Source organism: Herpailurus yagouaroundi, unplaced genomic scaffold (genome assembly GCF_014898765.1).
Source record: "Herpailurus yagouaroundi ecotype Mexico unplaced genomic scaffold, PumYag 182, whole genome shotgun sequence".
NCBI classification, from domain to species: Eukaryota; Metazoa; Chordata; class Mammalia; order Carnivora; family Felidae; genus Herpailurus; species Herpailurus yagouaroundi.
In genome coordinates, this window is record NW_024412413.1 from 49,888,644 (window position 1) to 49,912,607 (window position 23,964).

At 43.1% G+C, this 23,964-nt stretch overlaps 1 long non-coding RNA gene across 1 annotated transcript in view; it reads right to left on the reverse strand.

Annotated features, from left to right (window-relative positions):
• LOC121040786 (uncharacterized) overlaps positions 1–10,066 on the reverse strand; it is a 56,762-nt gene extending 46,696 nt beyond the window's left edge. Inside the window, exons 1-2 of the long non-coding RNA XR_005795440.1 lie at positions 10,004–10,066; positions 9,596–9,750 (exon numbers count right to left, since the gene is read on the reverse strand). This is a non-coding gene — a long non-coding RNA (uncharacterized LOC121040786). The remainder of the gene's footprint in view (positions 1–9,595; positions 9,751–10,003) is intronic.
• Positions 10,067–23,964: the final 13,898 nt, after the last annotated feature.

The following is a 23,964-nucleotide window of genomic DNA, read 5'->3' on the forward strand; positions in this document are numbered from 1 at the left end:
TCCAAGTATATTAAAGATCTAAATGTAAAAAAACATGCTTTAGAACTCTTAGAAGAAAATATCTCTGCAGTTTGAGTGTTGAGAAAGACTTCTTAACACCCAAAAGGTACAAACCATAATAAAAATGTATATAAATTTGGTTGCATTTCAATTTATAACTTCACAATGAGATATCACTTTACACCCGTCAGAATGGCCAAAATCAAGAACATAAGAAATAACAAGTGCTGGAGAGGATATGGAGGCAAAGGAACCCTCGTGCACTGTTGGTGGGAATACAAATTGGTGCAGCCACTGTGGAAAACAGTATGCAGCTTTCTCAAAAAATTAAAAATAGAATTACCATGTGGTCCAGTAATTCCACTACTATTTACACAAAGAAAATAAAAACACTGATTTGAAATGATATATGCACCCCCTATGTTTATTGCAGCATTACTTCCCAGAGTCAAGATATGGAAGCAACCCAAGTATTCATTCATAGATGGATGGATAAAGATAATGTAGTGTGTATATATATGCAATGGAATATTACTCAGCCATAAAAAAATAATGAGATCTTGACATTTGCAACAACTTGGATGGATCCAGGGGGTATAATGCTGAGTGAAATAAATCAGATAAAGACGAATACAATATAATTTCGCCCATATGTGGAATTTAAGAAACAAAGCGAGTGAACAAATAAAGAAAAAAGAGACAAAAACCAGACTCTTAAATACAGAAAACAAACTGGTGGTTGTCAAAAGGGAGGTGGGTAGCAGAATGGGTGAAGAAAAAGGGCATTAAGAGTCCTCTTGAACTGATGAGCACTGAAAAGTGCATAGAATTGTTGAATCTTTATACTGTGCACCTGAAACTGATATAATACTGCATGGTAATTACACTTGAATTTAAAAATAAATAAGTCTTTCAAATGTAGATAAGTTTGATTACATTATAATTTATAACTTCTCTGCAAAGAAACCTCCAAAAAGAGATAAGAAAAGCCCCAGTCCTCAGGAAGATAGTTATAAAGCAAATAATGGAAAAAAGATTACTAGTATAGTATTGGGAACTAATAAAGAACTTCATGAAATCAATGAGAAAAAGATAAGTCAATAGAAAAAAATAAATGAAAATTAATATGCAAAGAGAGGCAATTCACAGAATAAGACACCTGAATGGCCAAGAAGCATATAATTAGTAAGTGGGCACATGCAAATTAAAACTGTAATGAAATATCATTTCACAACTATTAATTTGGCAAGGATGATGTACACTTATATCAAAAGTTAATCTGGAGCCACTGGAACTGTCCTACACAGTGGGCATGACTCTGTGGAGAGCAATTTGGCAATATCTAGTAAAACTGAGTATACACATACCTGTGACCCAAAAATATATACACCAGGAAGTTTCTCCTACTTTTCTCAACTTATGCTTGAAAATATTCACTGTAGGCTTATTTGTAATGGCAAATGGGAAACATCCTAAGCATCTATAAATGAGAGTATGTGTAGCTATGTATTGGCATATTCATCCAATGGAATACAAAACTACAGCAAAAATGAATGAACTAGGGATAATATATTACCATGGAAAAAGCTCACAAATGTAATGTCAAACAAAAAAGCAAGTCGCTGGAAGATGTATACAACATAATAACAGTTACGGGGCACCTGTGGCTCAGCTGGTTGAGTGTCCGACTTCAGCTCAGGTCATGATCTAGCGGTTCGTGGGTTCAAGCCCCACATCGGGCTATGTGCTGACAGCTTAGAGCCTGGAGTTGTTTCAGATTCTGTATCTCCCTCTCTCTCTGCCCCTCCTCCACTCGTGCCCTGTCTCTCTCTCTCAAAAATTAAAAAAAAAAAAAAATTTTTTTTAAATGTATATAGTAACAGTTATATAGTTTAAAGACATATTAAACCACACCGGGGCGCCTGGGTGGTGCAGTCGGTTAAGTGTCCGACTTCAGCCAGGTCACGATCTCGCGGTCCGTGAGTTCGAGCCCCGCGTCGGGCTCTGGGCTGATGGCTCAGAGCCTGGAGCCTATTTCCGATTCTGTGTCTCCCTCTCTCTCTGCCCCTCCCCCGTTCATGCTCTGTCTCTCTCTGTCCCAAAAATAAATAAACGTTGAAAAAAAAAATTTTTAAACCACACCATATTGTTTAGGAATACCTACATACATAGTAAAAGCCTAAAGATATGCATAAGAATGATACATAAAAAATTCCGAATAGTACTGGTAAGTTAGTTATTTCTGGGGAGCAGGTGAAGTTATAAAGAAGAAAAGGTCATTGGGAAAGATACACATGAGGTTTCAACTGTATCCATAATGTTAAATTTCTTTTTTCTTTAGATTTTAATTTAAGTAATCTCCACACCCAATATGGGGCTCAAACTCAACAATCGATCAACAATCAGATACTCCACTGACTGAGCCAGCCAGGTGCCCCCATAATATTATATTTCTTAAGCTGGGTGATGTTAACATTAGTGTTTTTTCTAATATTGTTCTCCACATGCTACTTGTTGTCTGATGTTTATTATTTATTTTTTTATTTTTTAATAGATCAATTTCTTCTTTTTTGAGTTTATTTCTTTTGACAGACAGAGAGAGAAAGAGAGAGCACAAGTAGGGCAAGGGCACAGAAAGAGGGAGAGAGAGAATCCCAAGCAGGCTCCACACCCAGCAAAAGGACCCGATGCCGGGCTCTATACCATGACCATGAAATCACAACCCGAGATGATATCAAGAGTCAGACGCTCAACCAACTGAGCCACCTAGGCACCCCTATATCTTTTTAAAGTTTATTTATTTACTATTTTTTTAAGTTTTAAAAGTTTTTTAATGTTTATTTTTGGGACAGAGAGAGACAGGGTGCAAGCAGTGGGAGATGGGACAGAGAGAGAGGGAGACACAGAATCCCTCTGAGCTGTCAGCACAGAGCCCGACGCGGGGCTGGAACTCATGGAGTGCGAGATCATGCGAGGTGATCAAAAAGAATGAAATATTGCCTTTTGCAACTATGTGGATAGAACTAGAGGGCACTAGGCTAAGTGAAATTAGTCAGAGAATGACAGATATCATATGACGTCACTCATATGTGGAATTTAAGATACAAAACAGACGAACATAAGGGAAGGGAAGCAAAAAGCAAAGAAAAACAGGGAGGGGGACAAAACACAAGAGACTCTTAAATACAGAGAACAAACTGAGGGTTGCTGGAGGGGTTGTGGGGGGACGGGCTAAATGGGTGATGGGCATTAAGGAGGACACTTGCTGGGCTGAGGAGTGGGTGTCACACATAGGGGATGAATCACTGGATTCTACTCCTGAAATCATTATTGCACTGCATGCTAACTAACTTGGGTGCAAATTTAAAAAGGAAAAAAAAAAAAAGAAAAGAAAAGAAAAAGAAAGAAAGAAAAAAAGAAAGTGCTTGATCCTTTTTTGAACTGTGTTGATTATTACTTACACGAGAGGGGGGGAATAATAATGCACCTGTCTTCAGAGACTAGTTTTGGAGACTAGGACTGCCATAACACAGCGCCACAACGTGAGTGGCTTAAACCACCAAAACCTATGGTCTCACAGATCTCGAAGAAGTCCGAGATCAGGCTGTGGGCAGGGGCTGGTTCCTTGCTGCTGAGGGCTGTGAAGGAGAAATCTGTTCAAGCCTCCCTCTTAGCTTCTGGAGGCTTGCTGGCAGTCCTCAGCGTTCCTTGGCTTCCGCTGCACCACCCCGGTCGCTGCCTTCATGTTCGCGTAGCATTCTCCACGTGCGCAGGTCTGTCTCCAAATTTCTCCTTTGTATCAGGACACCAGGCGTATCGCGTGAGGGGCCCACCCTACTCCAGCCTGACTCCATCTCAACCGGGTATATTTGCAATGACCCTTTCTCCAACGTGGTCACATTCTGAGATCCTGGGGGTTGGGACTTCGCCATAAGAATTTTCAGGAGACGCCGAGACCAATTAAAAGCGCATCTATGAAACTATTGCTACATTCTCGTAAGGGGTTACAAAGTGTAAGATTCTGTGTTTGTCACAAATGATCACATCTTAAAGCATCTAGTAACCTATTCGTTGCACCACACGGCAAGAACTTAGCTTGGCACAGATTAGACAGTTTGGGGGAACGATGCTAACAGAGCTTGTCCAGGGACTCTTTAAAGCAAGCGCTCTGTTGGGTTCTAAATCTGTCCTCGGTAATTGATTGCTTTAGCTCAGCTAACAGAGAAAAATCCATTCTGTAAAGAGTTACTAGATACATGGGGTTTGTATATAAAAGGAGCTACAGCAGTATGTCGAGAGATTAAATAATTGCTTGTAGGCAGAGATTCGAAGAAATTTCCCAAATTAGCCGGGCTGTTCCATGGTTAAACTAAAGAGAAAATCCAGCTTTTCTAATGTGCAGGCTTGTGCTATGCCCACTGACCCCAAATGCGTGTACTTTCTTAATGGGTGACTTTTATAACATCATTTGCCCTGAACAGGAATTCAGAATGACATTAGGCCACCTTTTACCTAGCAGGGCCATTCAGGCCAAAATGACCTTGTCGTTAAGGGGAAGCAGCATATCATGGTGGTCAAAAGCAGGGATCCTGAAGTTCAGCTGCCTGGCTGTATGTTCTGGGTTTCACTGTGAGGTCTTAGACAAGAGATTTCCGTGACCTTTAGCAAATAATCATGCTCACCTGGTAGGGCTGCTATGAGGATTAAACCCGATAATCCGTGAAACAGAACCCTCTCTGGAACATAGACTGTGTTTAACGATTGATGGTTACAATTACTCTCTGTAACGACAGAACCTCGGAGAAATCACTTTGAGATAATCTTTCCCTTTTAAATTGTGAAAAGGAAAAATAATGATACCAACCAACACAACCACTTTCATTTTTGTATAGCATCGTATGGTTCCGAGGATACTTAGAGTGAGATATCATTTTGTATTGTGCTGCTTAAATGTAAGCAGCCTCCATGTTCCTACACAGGAACTCAGTTCCAAACGGCTGTATAAGATTCCATTGAATTGATACATCAAACTTTACCTAACGTTGTTCTTATGGTTAAATATTTGGATGGGGCGCCTGGGTGGCTCAGTCGGTGAAGCGACCGACTTCGGCTCAGGCCATGATCTCGCGGTCCGTGAGGTCTAGCCCCGCGTCGGGCTCTGTGCTGACAGCTCAGAGCCTGGAGCCTGTTTCAGATTCTGTGTCTCCCTCTCTCTGACCCTCCCCTGTTCATGTTCTGTCTCTCCCTGTCTCAAAAATAAATAAACGTTAAAAAAAAAATTAAATATTTGGAATTTTTTGGTTTTGTGACTCTGGGTACCACTGACTAATATCACTTTGTAGAAACCAATATATTTTTTCTCATTAAGATAAAGCAGCCAGGAGGCGTCTCGGTGGCTCAGTTGGTTAAGCGTCTGACTTTGGCTCAAGTCATGATCTCACGGTTTGTGGGTTCGAGCCCAGAGCCTGGAGCCTGCTTCGGATTCTGTGTCTGCCTCTCTCTCTGCCCTCCCCCACTCGTGCTCTGTCTCTCTCTGTCTCTTAAAAATGAACAAACGTTTAAAAAAAATTTTTTTAAGATAAATCAGCCAGGACCATCTCCCTTACCCCTCTGCCTAAGGGCCTTTGCTTCGCTTACATCCTCCTCCATATTGTTTTGACCTAAATTATGTTCCTTATAATCTACTCCCCAATGTTTCCCAAACTCTATTTACAAAAGCCAAATCTCCATTACTGTTTCTTATTTCCCTCTGCAGATTCCAGGCTCTCCACACTGTTCCTTGCTGTGTCATGTCCCAGATACACTCACTGCCCTCCCCCACTTCCTCGAGCTCGCAGTCCACTTCTGGGGGCATCAAGTATGGGGACTACAAGGTTAGGCCCATTCGGCACACTTTATGCTTGCCTTCTTATGCTGGGCATATTCTCAGAATCCAAAAGGGAAGTAATATGATTCTTTCGAAAGCATCGTTGCTCCCGTTCTGTGTCTGGAAAACTCCCTCCTCCTTCAATACTCACCTCTGATGCACCAACCCCCAGGCGTAGCGGCTCACTGCTCCACCCTCGCTGTTCCCAGGGTACTTGCTACATCTTGGTATCCTCAACATCCAACAGTGATTGTCCGTCGTAGATGCTCAGAAATGCTCAAAAACCAGTGACTGCGCATTACAGATGAATAAGTCAGTTATGGACAGACCTGTGTACGTGAAGTTAGAAACTCTTTAAATTGCCTGTTTGGATGGGATTGGTGGCAGCTATTAAGACTAGCAAAAAAAGATGCTGGAAAGTCAGGCTGGCCCAAAGTGTTGTCCCCCACTGGATTTTTTGTCTGCGGATCCTAGGTTTTCACCTCTTAAAATATAAATGAGGGTGTAGCATTAGCTTACCAGGAGGACTGAGCAACCCCTGTTTTCAGTGAGGCTCTGATGTGAGTATTGATGGATGTACTCTATTTTTTGCTCGCTCTTATCACAGATGCTCATTTAACAGAGCTGCTAAATGCATACCCCACCCTGTCCTGTCCAACGCCAGCCCATCTCCAAGCCTCTTCCACAGCTGATTTGTTGTCTGCAATCCATCTCATTTTTGTCTTTTCTCCGAATGGAGCGTTGTGTCTAGCCAGTCTGACTAAAAGCGTGAATTCAATTTGTGATCTGGAAGGACTGACGGTGATCAAGTCACTAACAGCCATGACTTGCTGGTTACGACCAGTAACTATAAGTAATTTAATAAAAGATTGTTGACCCCCCCCCCCCCCGCAAAGAAAGTGGAATTGTTATGAACAAATGAGGAGGAAGCATCATGAGAAAACGGAGATTTAAAAATTTTTTTTTTCAACGTTTTATTTATTTTTGGGACAGAGAGAGACAGAGCATGAACGGGGGAGGGGCAGAGAGAGAGGGAGACACAGAATCGGAAACAGGCTCCAGGCTCCGAGCCATCAGCCCAGAGCCTGACGCGGGGCTCGAACTCACGGACCGCGAGATCGTGACCTGGCTGAAGTCAGACGCTTAACCGACTGCGCCACCCAGGCGCCCCGAGAAAACGGAGATTTAAACAGCACTCCCAAAATGTGGCCCCGAGCAGCAAGAGGGTGGTAGACTGTGGGCATCTCTTAGGAAAGAAGAGGAGTGTACACGATGGGGAAGAAGGGAAGACAAGGGAGGAGTGGTAGCCCAGGGATCAGGCTTCCTGTGCCTAGCGACACCCAACACTCACCCGCTAGGCTGGTGAATGGGCTGCAGGCTCTGAGGGAAGCCAGTGACACCCAAGTTGGATCAAGCTTGCAGGCCTTGGTACCACTGGACCAGTGCCTGTTAGTGCCAGGCAACCTTATAGGCTGTCAGACCATCCAGGAGCAAGGAAAGATACGCTCATTGGCCCTAGGAAAGCTCTTTAAAAACTCGAAGCTTTGCGTGTGATTGAGGTGCATAAGCTACAAGGCAGAGTATTGAAATGCAAAAGTCTGCTAAGGAATACAACCAAAGCAATGCCAAAGAATTTAATCTAAACGCAGACACGTAACAAAATCATAATTCTGTTTGCTTGGCCCAGATGCCTGAAGCATCTTGAAAGAAGGCACATTTCTGCACCTGAATAATGTTAATCTTGGGCTTAGAAAGCATTGGAGTGAATATGGAGAGTTTTGAGACTGCTAAAAATCACTTCTGATAACTATTAGGTATTCTAGTAATGCAACCAAATAGTTATTAGAAAATTGCAATGTAGAAGACATAGTACTGACAAACGATGGTGATGACAACACCTAATCTTTATTATGGTACTTTAGAGTTGACACCAAGCCTTTTACGTGGGGGAGGATGCTCATCGGTGTCCAAATAATATGCACGTGTGCAATCTGTTTTGAGGCATGATTTTCGCCCCTCAAAAGCTTACGGTGCAGCCACAAAAGAAAGACATGAACACAATGTAATATAATACAAGCTGGATGATGCTAAAAGCTAGAATACAGGTAATAAATTATGATTTTCAAGGGCTAGGCTACAGAAAGGAAGCATAATTTAAAATGTACTTTGAACTTCTGATAGGTAGAGGTGTGAGACAGGCATTTTAAGCAAAGAAAACATCACGTACAAGGGCAAGAAATGGAAAATTGCAACGTGTTCAAAGAATGATAGGAGACACCAGAAGAGTAGGTTGTGGTGGACATCTGTTACTTTTGCCTACTCAATATCCACTCTCTATTCTCTTCCTAGTGGTAAATGGTTCCTTTGGGGGAACCCATCTACTCTTGGTATCTAACAAGTGGAGTTGACCTTACTCCGGGAGTCAAGGCAGGGCCAGAGTGATCATCACTTGACCAGTCACTGCCTTCTATCTCCCTGGATATAGCAATTGCTTCAGAGTTGGGTACACAACTCAAGTTATCCAATGTCCCAAGGCGAAATCTCAGGAATTTTGTTGGAAGTTTGGAAAGAAACATTCTCCTTCCATGAGATTAGTAGCTCTAAAGAATAATGAAAATCTGGAATATTCTGGAAAATCTGGAATTGTGGTCTCTCTGAGGAGAGTGCCTGACATGGAGAAAGGCCGACAGATTTATACACCTGGATCCTGTCATGTCTAAAACAATCTGCCCCTTGACTTTTCAGATACAGGAGATGACACATTCCCCACGTGTTTAGCCAGTTTGAATTTTTTCCTATAATGCAGAGCTGAAGACAGATTAGAAAGGGCCTTCATGGATTCATGAATTCATGGGAATTCATTCTCTAGTCAACAAAAAGCCACGGGATGTTTTAGGAAAGTGATGGAAGTTGAATTCCATGCCCAAAACAGTTTGGAGGCACTGTTGGAGACAGGGAAACCAAGGAAGTGACTTCTGCAGAGGCAAAGCCAATGGTGAGAATTGTTGGCTCTTTGTGAGTTCCACGGAATCATCATTGCCTTCATTTCTGAAGCTCAACGTGCACTAGTATTTTTCTAAGCACTTGCACACCCATAAACCCACTTGGTGCTCACCCTAACCTTATGAGAAAGGTCCAGTTATTATCATTTAACACACCAACCCTGTGAGGATGGTCCAGCTTATCCCCATTTTGCAGAAGATGGAACAAACCTCCAAGGTCCCACAACTAACCAAATGGCAGGTTGGACTTTGGGAGTCAGGTCTCAGGGCCTGTCTTCAAAGTAGACAACTGCCAACACCATAATGTCTTGGAGGTGACAAACTATCCTCCCCAGTGGCCCATCCTTTCCTCCCAATAGCCTGGAAGTCCATATCGAGAATCATTTCTTTGACCTAGAAGATGAAGTTGGAGGTGTTGCTTCTAGAATGCTCCAGTTACATTCTCACCTGACTAGGAGGATAGGGTGCTGACCTTCACATTAGAAGAACAGAGCCTTAAGGGGGACAGGTAAGCTTTGAACATAAAAATGTGGATGTTGGGGCATTATTTGAGGAAATGCCAGTTTCCCCTTGTATTGGCAAGAGGAGCATCTGGTGTGCAGGTGAGCAAAGAAGCGGGGGAACAAAGAGAGACTCTGTGTCCTAACAAAAATCCGCTATCCCCTTCAAAATGCAGATTTTTTTGGTCAAAATTCCCAAAAGCACATTCTTGCAATGTTATACTCACTTCCATAAATGGCCCTTGTCTGTGTTGTTTCAGTCAGTCCCTGGATACGAGGAGATGAAGTCAGGCCTCCCAAGTACTTTCGCTGTCAAGTACTCTCTCTCTGCCAGACCTTCCCACGGCCCCAGATGGTCTAGCTTCTCCTTCTTTGTCATTTCCTGAGGGGGTGTCTTTCCTGAGGAAAGAGTTAGAAAAGAGGCAAGAAGCATCGATTTGCCAGTATCAGCCCTGGCTCTCACACAATCCACCCAGTGGGCCAGGTTTGAAACAGACCATGGGTTGGTAAGTGGTTGAAGCTTGGCCCTCTGCCCATGCTTCCCTGCCTGCCCACATTCCTGGGCAGGAAGTACCACCCACTTCCTGCCCACCTCAGGCTATCTGTTCTCGTAGGGGCTCTTAATACATTCTCACCGCATTGATATAAATGATGAAGTATGCACCCTCCTGTATCACTGGGGTGATCACATTAATAAGAGCATCTGCGGGGAGAATTTAGAGGAGACGTCATGCTTCTGGAGTCACTTGTTTATTCACCCATTAAGCAAATCTTTATTGAGAACCTATAATACACCAGGGAATATTCTTGATACTGGAGATAGAGTGTTGAATTTTTGTGGAATTTTATTCTTGTAAACATACGAGCTCATTTCAGGGGGTGAGAAGTGCTATGAAGACAAAGAAATATCACTACGAATAGTTAGAGGGGTGCCTGGGTGGCTCAGTCAGTTAAGTGTCCAACTTCGAGCTCAGGTCATGGTCTCATGGTTCGTGAGTTGGAGCCCCGCATCAGGATCTCTGCCGTAAGCACAGAGCCTATTTCAGATCCTCTGTTCCCCTGCCCTGCTCCTCCCCTGTTTGTGCTCTCTCTCTCAAAAATAAAGAAACGTTAAAAAAAAAAAAGAATAGTTAGAGAGTATGAGATTTTGATTTAGGAAGAGTTTTAAGGGAAGTCCACACTGAGGAGACAGCACTGAGGCCATGGGCCAAGTGAAAATCAGAAGGAAGATCACGCTAGGCTGAAAGAAAGGAAGGAGGGACAATCACTGTTGAGGATAAGAAGGTCTGTGTGGCTGGAGCACAGAGAGCAAGTGGAACAGTCGTTCAGAATGAAGCTTGAGGAGCCATGGACCAGATATTCTTAGGGTAAAAGGAAGCCAGTGGAAAAATTTTCCCAGAAGAATGAGATGATGTGCTTTCAGGGGCGCATAAGGCAAAAAGAATGTAAGAAGACAAGTAAAGAAGCAGGAAGACCAGTCGGGAGGCTTTACGGAGGTTCAAGTGAGAGACGAAGGTGGCCTGGACAAACCCCATGTATCTAGTAACTCTTTACAGAATGGATTTTTCTCTGTTAGCTGAGCTAAAGCAATCAATTACCGAGGACAGATTTAGAACCCAACAGAGCGCTTGCTTTAAAGAGTCCCTGGACAAGCTCTGTTAGCATCGTTCCCCCAAACTGTCTAATCTGTGCCAAGCTAAGTTCTTGCCGTGTGGTGCAACGAATAGGTTACTAGATGCTTTAAGATGTGATCATTTGTGACAAACACAGAATCTTACACTTTGTAACCCCTTACGAGAATGTAGCAATAGTTTCATAGATGCACTTTTAATTGGTCTCCACGTCTCCTGAAAATTCTTATGGCGAAGTCCCAACCCCCAGGATCTCAGAATGTGACCACGTTGGAGAAAGGGTCATTGCAAATATACCCAGTTAAGATGAAGTCATGGTGAAGGTGGGGAGAAGGGCTAAAGCTCCAGTTATATTTTGAAATCAGACACTTAAATCTCACTTTGTGGGTATGTGGTGGAAAGCTCGGATGCCTGTGTTACTTGCCTTTGACTCACCTCTGATTTCAGTTGTGACTGTGGTGGACAGTTCCCAGAAGCTCACTCGCCTGGGGCTACTTCTCCAGTACCAAAAGAGTCCTCTTGGCCTACAGACAGGCTCACGGGGAGTGCAGGCTGGAGGTATTAGACACCGGGGCAACCCTCAACCAATAGGAGACTGGAGTCATACAAATGCTCCAGCTTCCTTTCAGGTGGAAGGTTCTAAAAGGCATTCTATATACTTCTCAGAGTATACGTCAGTTCAAGGCCTGTGTCAGTGACCTGGGGCACATACCCTTATCTTAACTCGTCCTTCTTCCCCTGCTCTTCCTGCCTTCTCACTCCTGCCTCCTAGGATCACCTCCCAAATAAGCTGCCTTCACTCAATTCCTTGTTTCGGCCTCTGCTTTGGGGGAACTCAAACTAAGACAGCGAATTTGCCTACTCTACCTATTTCTCATTTACCAGCAAGCTCTGCCCCTACCAAACACATACAGTTCCCTGTCCTGGCTCAAGGCTCTTGAAGAGAACACCCAGGAGATGCCACCCTCATATTCCAGTTTCTAATTTTTTCCCAAGATCTATGAAGTTTGCAACAGGAAACAGAGCTTTTCCTTAACTCCTTCAAGACATCTATCATCCATCCCTGCTTCAAAGGTTGATATCTAGCCCAACTCATGGAAATTTAACTGAAAACAATTGCACATTATAGGGAAAAGTTAAAAATTATCAAGGATCTCTTCCAGTCAAGAGAACATGGGATACTGTAAGGAAGACATAGTCTCGAAATACATAAATGACTTTGTAATGGACCTGAATGGACACATTGCCAAGTTTATAAATGATAAAAGGACAGGGATATGGCTGAGTGATAATTCGGCTGAGAGATAATATGTTTAAATGAGACTTGGCAAGAATCACTTAAAGTGCTTTGGCTGGTAGGTTCTGAACATTCTTTATTAGAAATGACTATAGATTAAAGCGAGTTGAGACAACTGAGTAATACAAAGCAGAAGAAATCCTTAAATCAAAATAGACATTTTAATAACTATGCTTTAAATAAATCCCCCCTCTGAAGTCTTCTAATGTTTAACAGCTGCAAATAAATATGACACCAGGAGAAGCTAATCAAATAGTCTAAGGAGGCAGGAAACAAAAGAGCAAAGAGGAAATGGAAATAACCCACCTTCAGTCCCCCCATGATTTCAACTTCTCTCTCTCTTCTGCTTTGCCACCCAGCCACCCCAACACCCTACAGGTTGGGCAGCCTCCTGGCGGAGAACTTTGGAGCCAGCCAGCCAGACTGGGTTTGAATCTCAGCCACGTCCTGTTTCATTTCTGCGTGCCCCGGCAGTAACTTAACTTCCCAAGCCTTAGTGTTCATGTCTGGAAAATGGGACGAAACTCACGGCATCGGGTTGTTCCAAGCGTTAACTGGGCTAATTCATGTGAATACAGAGTAAATACTCGACAAAGTATCAGCTATTGCCGTTATGATCACTACCTTGCTAAAAGAGCAGAAAAGAACTAGAGAACGAGACACAGGCTGACAGAAAAGAGAACCGATGAGAAGGATACCTTGGAGGTAACTAAGCTGGCCACCCAAGTAGGGCCAATATTCAGGCAGTGTGCCCAGGCAGGCTGACCAGTTGGTTTCAGTTTAGGTCAGTCAGTACCAGTGCTTCAACTAGTTGATACATTTTGAATCTCATCCCTGCCTCGGCTTGTGCGTTATTCAATCACAAAGAATCCACGGCATGTAAACCTTTACTATCCGTTAAGAAATCAACGTGGTAACACACATGAAAGGCCATGAAACTAGTTATGCTTTACCCCACTCCTGGGAATTTATTCAAATACAAAAGAAGAATAAGTTATAGATCCACTGATGCTTACAGAGGTGTTAGCCATGAAGGCAAAACACCGCAAGCAACGCTAAAGTCTGACAAGAGAGGAGTAGTTAAATTCACTGTCATTCCTACCTTCAGTGGAAATTATGTAGCATCAACATCATAATTATGAAAATCAAAAACCCATAGAAAACGTGAGGTGCTTACGGTATAATGGTCAGCCAAAAATGGTAGCATAAAAATCGTGACTATATTCTGATATAACATGCAAATTACATATGGATAGAAGCAACAGAATATGCAAGAATATCTGTGGCAGTTTTTCCAAAACTGTTTAGAATGTTTGTTATAATATATATTTTTTAATTTTTTTAACATTTATTTATTATTGAGAGACAGAGAGACACAGAGCATGAGCAGGGGAGGAGTAGAGACAGGGGGAGACACAGGATCCGAAGCAGGCTCCAGGCTCTGAGCTGTCAGCACAGAGCCCGACACAGGGCTTGAACTCACAATCTGCGAGATCGTGACCTGAGCCAAAGTCGGTTGCCTAACCAACTGAGCCACCCAGGCGCCACTGTTTGTTATAATATTTTAACGATTAAAAGCGGCTGGGATTTGCAGAGAAAATGGGCTTTCTCTCCTCAAAACCCCATGCTCAGAGACAAGGAATAATATCTATAAAGCATGGGCCAGAGTTCTCCTTCTCCCAGAGACACTATTATCCCACTGGGGGCTTTTGTGCAAATTAGGAACAACAGCCCCTGTCAAAAAAAACCTTCCCTAGAACGCAGACGTTTCTTTTGTATTGAGCTCTGTTCAGAGCCTTGCCATCCTCCACTGCAAGCCAGTGAAATAGGATTCTTCCAGGAATATGTTGGCAAGATTACCAAAGGGGAAGCTACCGCAGACCCAAAGATTAATTATTTTAGGCGGTATGCAGATGAGAATTAGGACAATGGCAGCTGAATAAACAAATATGAGTGGTATAAAAGCGGAATTATATGCTATAGAAATTAGATCTCTTTCCCCTTGACATCAGCAAGTTGGGTGCTTTCTAAGCATTCCTCTTTTGCCTACTGAAGATTATATTTAAACCAAACGAAGAAAGATACTGCACCCGAGATCCCACAAAAAGCTTGCGATGTGAGTCCCAGATGTAGAAGGAAGTGAATTTGCCAAACCATGCTGTCTGCACCTTCTTCAGAAGGCAGCACCCTTCCAGGCCTCTGATGAAGGGGTGAAGACAAGTCCTCTGTGGTGCAGGGGGGAGGCACCAGAATCTGGAGTCGCGGGTCCATCACAGTTCTCTTTGTTCCACATACATCAAAAGAACACAACGTGGATCCCGGGCACCTCACAGGATGGCTTGTGTCTTTCCGAGGAGCCCGCAAGTGCGTAAAAATGTTCAGGAGCACGTAAAACTTTTGCTATAAAAGGGAGCTTTTCTATTCAGCTCCCTGCGGTCCAGGACCCAGTTCTTGGAGGCATGCCCCCCAAATAGTTGAACAGTATAAGCGCTCAGGTGTACTGAAGAGAAGCAAGAAAATGTAGTTTATGCTCTGGGTGAAGAATAAGGGAGAAAGCTCTTGCGCCCTACCGTGGTTTCCGTACATCCGGGTGCCGGTCAGACTTTGCCGGCATGTTTACCTTGAAAACATGGAACCGCTTTTGCTAGAGGTTTGAATGAAGCTGGTTTGGGACTGAGGCAAACAGCTGTGCAGTGTCCTCGGGCTCAGCACACAGATTCCTACAACCCGGGTGTCCTTTTCATACCCTCCTGCCGGAGCGTGCAGAGGCAATGACCCCCTCCCGAAGCTGAGGGTGTGATTTCTCTTGGGTGACTTGGAGTTCATGCCTGGCAAAGCCCCGTGAGCCCGAAGCAGGGTGGCATGGTCGCGGGGGGTGGCTGCCTCCCTGAGGGAGCAGGGTTCTGAAACCAGCAATTTAGGATCCCGCAGGCTCCTCTTCGGCCCGCTCACCTCCAGCTTGTGGCTCCTGACGCCACAGTACTCACTCACCGGGAGAGCCTCCTCTTGGCCTGGACGGTCCCATCACGCCTGCCCAGTGCCCCCAACAACAGGGCAAATGGTCGATGAGACCAGGGGCCCTGTGATAGGTCCCTTTCCAGCAGCCGTAGGACCCATCTTGTAAACCTGGCGCGTTCTTTGCCCTTAGCACACATGTACTTTAAGTTTTCTGGAACAGATTCCACTTTCGTACTACGGGTTGGTAAACAGAAGGCAGTCATCAGGAAGGTATTAAAACAAATGTCACTGTGCACGTCACTCTCCCCCAAAGCAACAGCAGCCTGTTCAAATGCCGAAGGATACCAAGAAATTGGTGGGGAGGAGCTGGAGGCAGAAGCCCAGCTTTTCTTTTCCTGGTCGTGCAGCAGACAGCTTACTGCCTTGGCAGCCCTCCAGCTCTGCTTTCTTTTCAGAAGGTTCTAGGTGCCCAGACTCTGCACTGTGCTGCCTGCTCGTCCGGAGCACATTTGCACTCTGCTTTGAAGGGGACAGCCATAAGTAAAGCGACGGGGGGGAGTCGTGGGCAGACTTCAGCACACTCTGAAAGAGGGGACCACCTTCTGACATGCGCTTGTGGCTGGCAGGTCACCTTTCAGTCTGCCACAGCTGATCGGCCAGAAGGCTTTAACCTCCGTAGCCTCCAGCTAGGGTAGATCCACAAAAGTCGGCTTCAGAGTGGAGATGTCTCCCTGATCCACCGATACATGGTTTGGGGAAGGCATGCTAACGATAGTTATAGCCAGCTATGTTGTTTTCTCCCTCTTGCCTTGTATCTCCTCTGCCCCTGAGCACGTCTACCTGGCCCCAAGGCCCAGCTCAACCCTCCCTCCAAGATTCAGATCATATCCCTTCATTCAACAAATATGGCGTAAGCACCCACTTTTGAGCCATCACTGAGCTATCGGTCTACCAGGAAAGATGACAAGTAAAGAGTGCCATATGCACTTCCGGAGGATGTATCTGTTATGGGAGTGACTTCATTTGGGTGGGGTTGGGGGTCACAGAAGGATGCCGCCTCCTCTCCAAATCCTTCCTGGCTTTCCTGAGGCCACTGTCACTCTTTCATTCTCATGTCTACTCGAAGGCAAGTATCATCCCATCGGGTTACTGCATGGAATTTCTAGATGATGCCTCCCCCACTCCTGCCATCCCTGCCATTTCGCTGAGGGGGCTTTAAGGTCACGGATCATCTCAATCAGTCCCCTGGTAAATGTTCAGTGAACGAAAGAAAGAAATCTCTACCCAGGTGCGATCAATACACTTCAAATCTTGGTTGGGGCAATCTCAGAAGTGACAGCGTATTTTACCATTTTGAACGGAAGCATGTAGATGAGCGTGACTGAGCAGGTGAACCAAAGCTGAATTAGGTAGTGAGTGCAGGGGTGAGTAAATGGAGACAATGAGGTGAGGGAAAGAGAGCAGTGAATGCTTAGAGCGGCTGCTGACTCAGAGGGTAAACCGGCTGGCAGCAAGGGCTAAGACAGAGGCCAATCTAATGGCAAGTTTCACACAGGTTTTTCTGAATCATTCACATCCTAACTACTAAAAACGCGTGAAAGTTATTTCAACGCCAGAAAGGCACTTGAAATCTTATTAACCTCCTTGCACAGAATGCCAAATGCTACCTCTCGATAGTAATTAGCCAAGCGAATGCAGTAATGAAACGGCAGTGATGAAACGATCAGCTGAGAGGGCCCGGAAACAGTGCTTCTCAAGCATCAGTGCGTATGTTAGCTGAGTATCTTGATGAAATTCAGATTCTGATGTAGCAGTCAGGCAAGGCAGAAGATTCTGTATGTCAAATAAGTTTTGGGTTCGGTTGGCCCGCAGGGCTCACGTTGAATAAATAGTTTCGAAAAAATCAGGGAGGACAAGTCGCGATTTTGACAAAAGACGCTATTACTCGTCTTTCACGTCTTTACTATTTATTGAAATTTTTCTAATTACGGAGTTAACACACAATCATTGTGGCGAAGTTGGAAACTGTAAAATGTACAAGGGGAAAAATCAAATCACCTTCAATCTCATCATCCAGAGAGAATCTGTATAAACATTTTGATGTGTTTCCTTTTCATCTTTTTTTTGTTGTTTTTACATCACGCCCTCCATAAATTTTTTAATCTTGATTTTATTTTCCTTTTAAACTGTGGGCGCTTCACATGCTATTATATTATTTGAAAACATATTTCTTACTAAGCCAATCAGCAAACATTTAGAAGAGTACATGGCAGTTTCTAAGGGTACATCAGTTAAAGAAAGAGTCCCTGCCCTCATTTTGCAGTGAGGGGAAAGAATCTGATATTCAATCTGATAATAAATGAGATCAAATGGATCTTAAATGACTGAAGTGTATTTTATTTTACAGCTGATCACAGTATAGTTAATCCATCTTTCCTTCAGATATCTAATTTCCTTTCTGTTGCTGTTATATATTTGTGCTATATACATATGTACATACACATATATATATCTTGCTGTCATATATGTATATATCAATTTTTGCATGTACTCCTGATTTCCTTCAGATAAATTTCTTTTAAATGGAATATCTGAGTCATTGAGTGTACACAATTTTTAAGTTTTTAATACATATTGCCAAGCGGATGCCCAGCAATGCCGTGCCATACACACTCCTACCTGCAATCGGGAGGGTGCCCCAAAAGCTTTATCACATGTTTTCCAGCATTAGTTGTCATTTATTTTCATCTTTGTCAAGTTATTTTTATTTAAATTCCCTTTATACCTATGAGCTGAAACATTTTGACATGTGCATAAGCCATTTGATATCTTCTTTTGTCAAGTGTCCATTTCCTCTGCCCATTTTGCCTTTGATGTGTTTGCCTTTTCTCCTTATTAATTTGTAACTGCTCTTTATATATTAAAGATATTAACCCTTTGTTATACATTTTGTAAATATTTTTCTAATTTATTGTTTATCTTTTAACTTTGTTTCTGGGTTTTGGTTTTGGTTTTTTTGGTTTTTTTTGGAAAAACATATTATTTCGAAGTATGTTGTTTAATCTCCACAGGTTTTAGGATTTTCCAGTTACCTTTCTGTTATTGATTTCTAGTTTAATTCTGTGGTCTGAGAGCAGGCATTGCATGACTTATATTCTTTTAGATTTGTCAAGGTGTATTTTATGGCCCAGAATGTCGTCTATGTTGGTGAGTGTTCCATGTGAACTCAGGAAAAATGTGTATTTTGCTGTTGTTGGATGAAGTAGTCTATAAATGTCCATTATATCCAATTGATTGATGGTGCTGTTGAGTTCAACTAAGTCCTTACTGATTTTCTGCCTGGTGGATCTGTCCATTTCTGATAGAGGGTTGTTGAAGTCTTTAACTGTGCTGGAGGACTCACATCTCTCTCCTTGCGGTTCTATCAGGTTTTGCCTCTCATTTGTTAGGCACATACACATTAAGGATTGATGTCTTCTTGGATAAGTGGCCCCTTAATTATTATGTAATTCCCTTCTTTGTCCCTGATAACTTTCCTTGTTTTCTTCTACAAAATTAATACAGCTACTTTTGTTTTCCCCTTATTAGCATGATATGGTTTTCTCCATCCATGTACTTATATAGATTAAGTGCCTTTATATTTAAAGTGGGTTTCTTGTAAAAAATACACGGTTGACTTGGGTTTTTTTTTAATGTTTACTTATTTTTGAGAGAGAGAGAGAGAGAGAGAGAGACAGAGCATGAGTGTGGGAAGGGCAGAGAGAGAGGGAGACACAGAATCTGAAGCAGCTCCAGGCTCTGAGCTGTCAGCACAGAGCCCGACATGGGGCTTGAACCCACCAACAGTGAGATCATGACCTGAGCTGAAGTCGGACACTTAACCGACTGAGCCACCCAGGCGCCCCCATAGTTGACTTGTTTTTTAATTCACTCTGACAATCTTGTCTTTTAATTGGTGCATTTGGACCATTAATGTTCAAATGGGTTACTGATATAGTTGGATTAATGTCCACCATATTTGTTACTGTTTTCTACTTCGTTCTTTGTTTTTATTTTGTCTTCTGTTCTTTTTTTGCCTTTTGCTGTTTTAACTGAGCATTTCATAAGATTCCATTTTCTCTCTTTTCTTAGGAGATCGGTTATATTTTTACCTCTTTTAGTGGTGGCTTTAGAATTTGCAATATACACTACAGCTAATCCAAGTGCACTTTCAAATAACACTATGCCACTCCACAGATAGTAGAAATACCTTAAAATAACAAAATAATCCTAATTCCTCCCTCCTATCCCTTGTATCTTTGTTGTCATTCATTCACTCTGTACATATATGCATGCTTATATATGAACATACATAATAGAACACATTGTTGTTATTATTTCAAATAAACTGTTAACTGTTAGATCAATTAAGAATAAGAAAAATAGGGGCTCTTGGGCGGCTCAGTCAGTTAAGTGTCCAGCTCTTGACTTCAGCTCAGGTCATGATCTCACAGTTTGTGAGTTTGAGCCCCTCATCAGGCTCTGCACTAACCGCACAGAGCCTGCTTGGGATTCTCTCTCTCACCGACCCCCTCTCTGCCCCTTCCCCACTTGTGTGCTCTGTTTCTCTCTCCAAATAAGTAAATAAACTTCAAAAATTTAAGAATAAGGAAAATAAGCATTTTTATTCTACATTCACTTATTCCTTCTTAGCTTTTTCTTTCTTTAGGTAGATCTGAGTTTTTGCCCTATATTATTTTCCTTCAGTTGAAACTTCTTTTAACATTTATTGCAAGGCAGGTCTACTAGTAACAAATTCCCTCAATTTTTGTCTGAGAAAGCCTTTGTTATTCTCATTTTGAAGGAGGATTTCACAGGGTACAGAATTCTAGGTTTTCGGGGTTTTTTTCTCTTTAACATTTTAAATTTTCACTCCGTTCTCTCCTTGCTTGCATGGCTTCTGAGCAGATGTCCGCATAACTCTTGTTCCTCTGTAGGTAAGGTGTTGGTTTTCTCCTGATTCTTTCAAGATTTTTTTCTATATCTTCTTTTTCTGTACTTTGAAAATGATATGCCTACGTGTTGGGTTATTTTGTTTTGTGTTGTGTGGGTTTTTTTTTTTCCTTGGCATTTATATTGTTTGGCATTCTCTGAGCGTCTGTGCTTTGGTATCTGACTTCAATTGAGGAGTAATTTTTAAGTAATCATTGTTTCAAAGATTTTTTCTGTTCCTTTCTCTCTTTCTTTGCCTTGTGGTCTTCCTATTGTGCATACGTTATATCATTTGTAGTTGTCCCACAGTCCTTGAATTTTCTAGTGTTTTTGGTGGGGGCTGTTCTCTTTACTTTTCAGTTCTGGAGGTTTCTATCGAGATATCCTTGAGTACCGAGATGCTTCCCTCAGCTGTGTCCAATCTACTTATAAGCCCATCAAAGGCATTCTTTATTTCTGTTAGAGTGTTTTTGATCTCTAGCATTTCTTTCTGGTTCTTCTTTAAAATTTCCATCTCTCTGCTTACGCTGCCCGTCCGTTCCTGCATGCTGTCTCCTTTATCCACCAGCGCTCCTGGCGTATTGATCGTTATTGTTTTAAATTCCCTCTCTGATAATTCCAACATCTCTCGCATGTCTGGTTCTGATGCCTGCTCTGTCCCTTCAAATTGTGTGTTTTGCCTTTTGGTATGCCTTGTCATTTTTTTGTTGGTAGCTGGGCATGATGGCCTGGGTAAACTGAACTGCTGTATGGAGATGGCACGGATGGGGAGAGAAGCATTCTATACTCCTGTGACTAGATCTCACTCTTTTAGGGAGCCCATGCCTCTGGACCATGAACTTCACAAGTGTTCCTCAGATTTTTTTTTTTCCTCATCAGGTGGGACAGGATGGCCAGTGTGGGCTGAATCTGGGTATTTCCTTCTCCCAGGCGGAAGGCTGGAGCCAGGTGGAATTTGGTATTTCTCTTCCCCTGGGGTTAATTAGGCTCTGATGATATCCCGGCAGGCTAGGTGCTGGTTAACTCGTTTCTGCTGATGGAAGGCCTTATTAAGGAGAACGGAGGACGCCGGCAGATTTCAAGATGGATCCTCTTCGTCTCAGCCTCCTGGGGCCACATGAACTTTTTCTCTGCTATTTACCATGAGAACCTACTGGAGCTCCAGGAGGTAAATCCCACAAAACTGTGGGGCCCTTCTATGACTGGATCTCCCTGGGGTTTTTGGCTCTCAGAGTCATCCACTTGGGGCATCCAACATTCATCAGGTGTTCACAGCCTGGCTTTTCCACCCGTGATTCTCTGCCCTGGTAAGCAGCGACTCCCTGCTTCTCTCATCCTGGGGGCAGTAGTCTGACCTGTGTCCTCCCCTCTCTTATGAATCCAAGAAGAGTTGTTGGTTTTTCAGTTCAGATTTGTGCTGGTTTGGATGGAGTGGCAACCTCCAAGCTATTTACATGTGGGACGAGAAACTGGACATTTGTTTGCTTTTTAAAAGCCTATATAAATTGCGGGGTGCCTGGGTGACTCAGTTAAGCGTCGGACTCTTGGTTTTGGTACAGGTCACGATCCCACGGTTTGTGAGTTTGAGCCCCGTGTTGGGGGTCTCTGCTGACAGCATGGCATCTGCTTAAGATTCTCTCTGACCCTCCCCTGCTCACACACACGTGTGCACTCTCTCTCCAAATAAGTAAACTCTAAAAGCCTGTATAGGTTATTAATTTTTAAGTAAGTGCTAGCTATTAATCTTCTCCACTGTGAATTCGGTCTTTGTTTTTATGTTTGGGATAGCCTTGCCCTCAATAAAGTGAGAAAGTAACGGATCCATGTTTCTTTATAATTTGGTGGGGTTTTTCTTAATTGTTTAAAGTTTATTTATTTTGAGAGAAAGACAGAAAGAGAGAGAGAATCCCAAGCAGACTCTGCACTGACAGTGCAGACACGGAGCTCAATCGCACGAACCATAAGATCATGACCCGAACAGAAACCAAGAGTCAGACGCTCAACTGCCTGAGCCACCAAGGCACCCCTCCTTCTAGTTTTGTAAAAGTTTCTTATGTTGTGTGTGTATGGGAAGGTTAGAAAGCAGTGTTGCAAAGATACTCCCCTCTCCTGCAGTATGGTTTGTCCAAATCCTGGTTGTCCAACAGGCTTCTCACTAAAGAACCAGGAACAGGGAAACACTGAAAGTCGAGATGTTTCATGATTGTAATAGGAGTTGAGAAGCCAGCTTCTCTTTGTTCCATTAGCATGTGTACTTCTCCATAGGAAGGATATGATGGGGTCTTTCATCTAACGTATGGTAGATGGAATAATATCCTCCAAAAATGTACATATCCTAGTCCTTGAAACTTGTGAATATGTTCCCTTCTGTGGCAAAGGATTTTGCAGATATAATTAGGTTAATGATCTTGAGATAATGAGATTATCCCAGAGGGCCCAAAGTAATCACAAAGGCCTTTGGAAGAGGGAGAACAAGGGTCAGAATCAGAGAAGGTAATGACAATGTAAGCAGAGGTCAGAGAGAAAGAAAGAAATGTGAAAATGCTATGCTGCTAACTTTCAAGATAGAGGAAAGGGCCATGAGCCAAGAATTGCAGGTGGCTTATAGAGGCCTGGAAAAGTCCAGGAAATAGATTCTCCCTTAGAGCTTTCAGAAGGAATGCAGCCATGCTGACACCTTGGTCTTAGGACTTCTGACCTTCAGAGCTGTAAAACAACAAATCTGTGTTGTTTAAGCCACTGCGTTTGTTTAATTTGTCACAGCAGCAATAGGAAACTAATATGGGATTGTCAGAGTACAAGTCAAGTGCAGGCCAAGTCCCCGTGGTGGTTCCTGAACACCACTGTTTCCTAGCCTGGGTCCAATTTAGTTGGCTGTTGCCAGGACAGTGGGGTTGATTTCACCACCATTGCATGGTCTCGGAACCCTGCTATCTTACCCGGAAAGAGCCAGCTGGAGTCCTTTGCCTAAAAGTAAAAGGGCAGGAACTTGAGGCTTTTGGTTCTTCTCCTTGAATTAGCCCAGAAACATTCATAGGAGTCATCAGAATATGTCATTCTGATTAGTTTCTAACAGGGACAAACTTCGGCCTCCTTTTCCGGTTACTATGAGGATTAAGAGTTAATACAGCCAGGTGTGGCCCTTAAAACATTGCCGGGCACTTTTTAACGTCTTTAGTAGGTGTTAGCGGTTATTTGTATTAGTCATAGTTCTCCAGAGAAACAGAACCAATAAGGGGTGTGTGTGTGTGTGTGTGTGTGTGTGTGTGTGTGTGTGTGTGTTATACACATAGAGAAATTTACTTTAAGGGTTTGACTGACACAACTGTGAGGTCTGGCAAATCTGAAATCTGCAGGGCAGGCCAACTGACTGGAGACCTAGGGAAGAATTAATGAGGTCTTGAATTCAAAGGCAGTCTAAAAGCAGAATCTGTCCTTCCCTGGGGACTTGAGTCTTTCTCTGAAGGCCTTCCACTGATTGGATAAGGCCCACCCACATTATGGAGAGTTATCTGCTTTATTTGAAGTCTATAGATTTAAAAAAAAATTTTTTTTCAATGTTGATTTATTTTTGAGATACAGAGTGTGAACGGGGGAGGGGAAGAGAGAGAGGGAGACACCGAATCCAAAGCAGGTTCCAGGCACCGAGCTGTCAGCACAGAGCCCAAAGTGGGGCTTGAACTCATGAACTGTGAGATCATGACCTGAGCTGAAGTCAGACGCTTAACCGGCTGAGCCA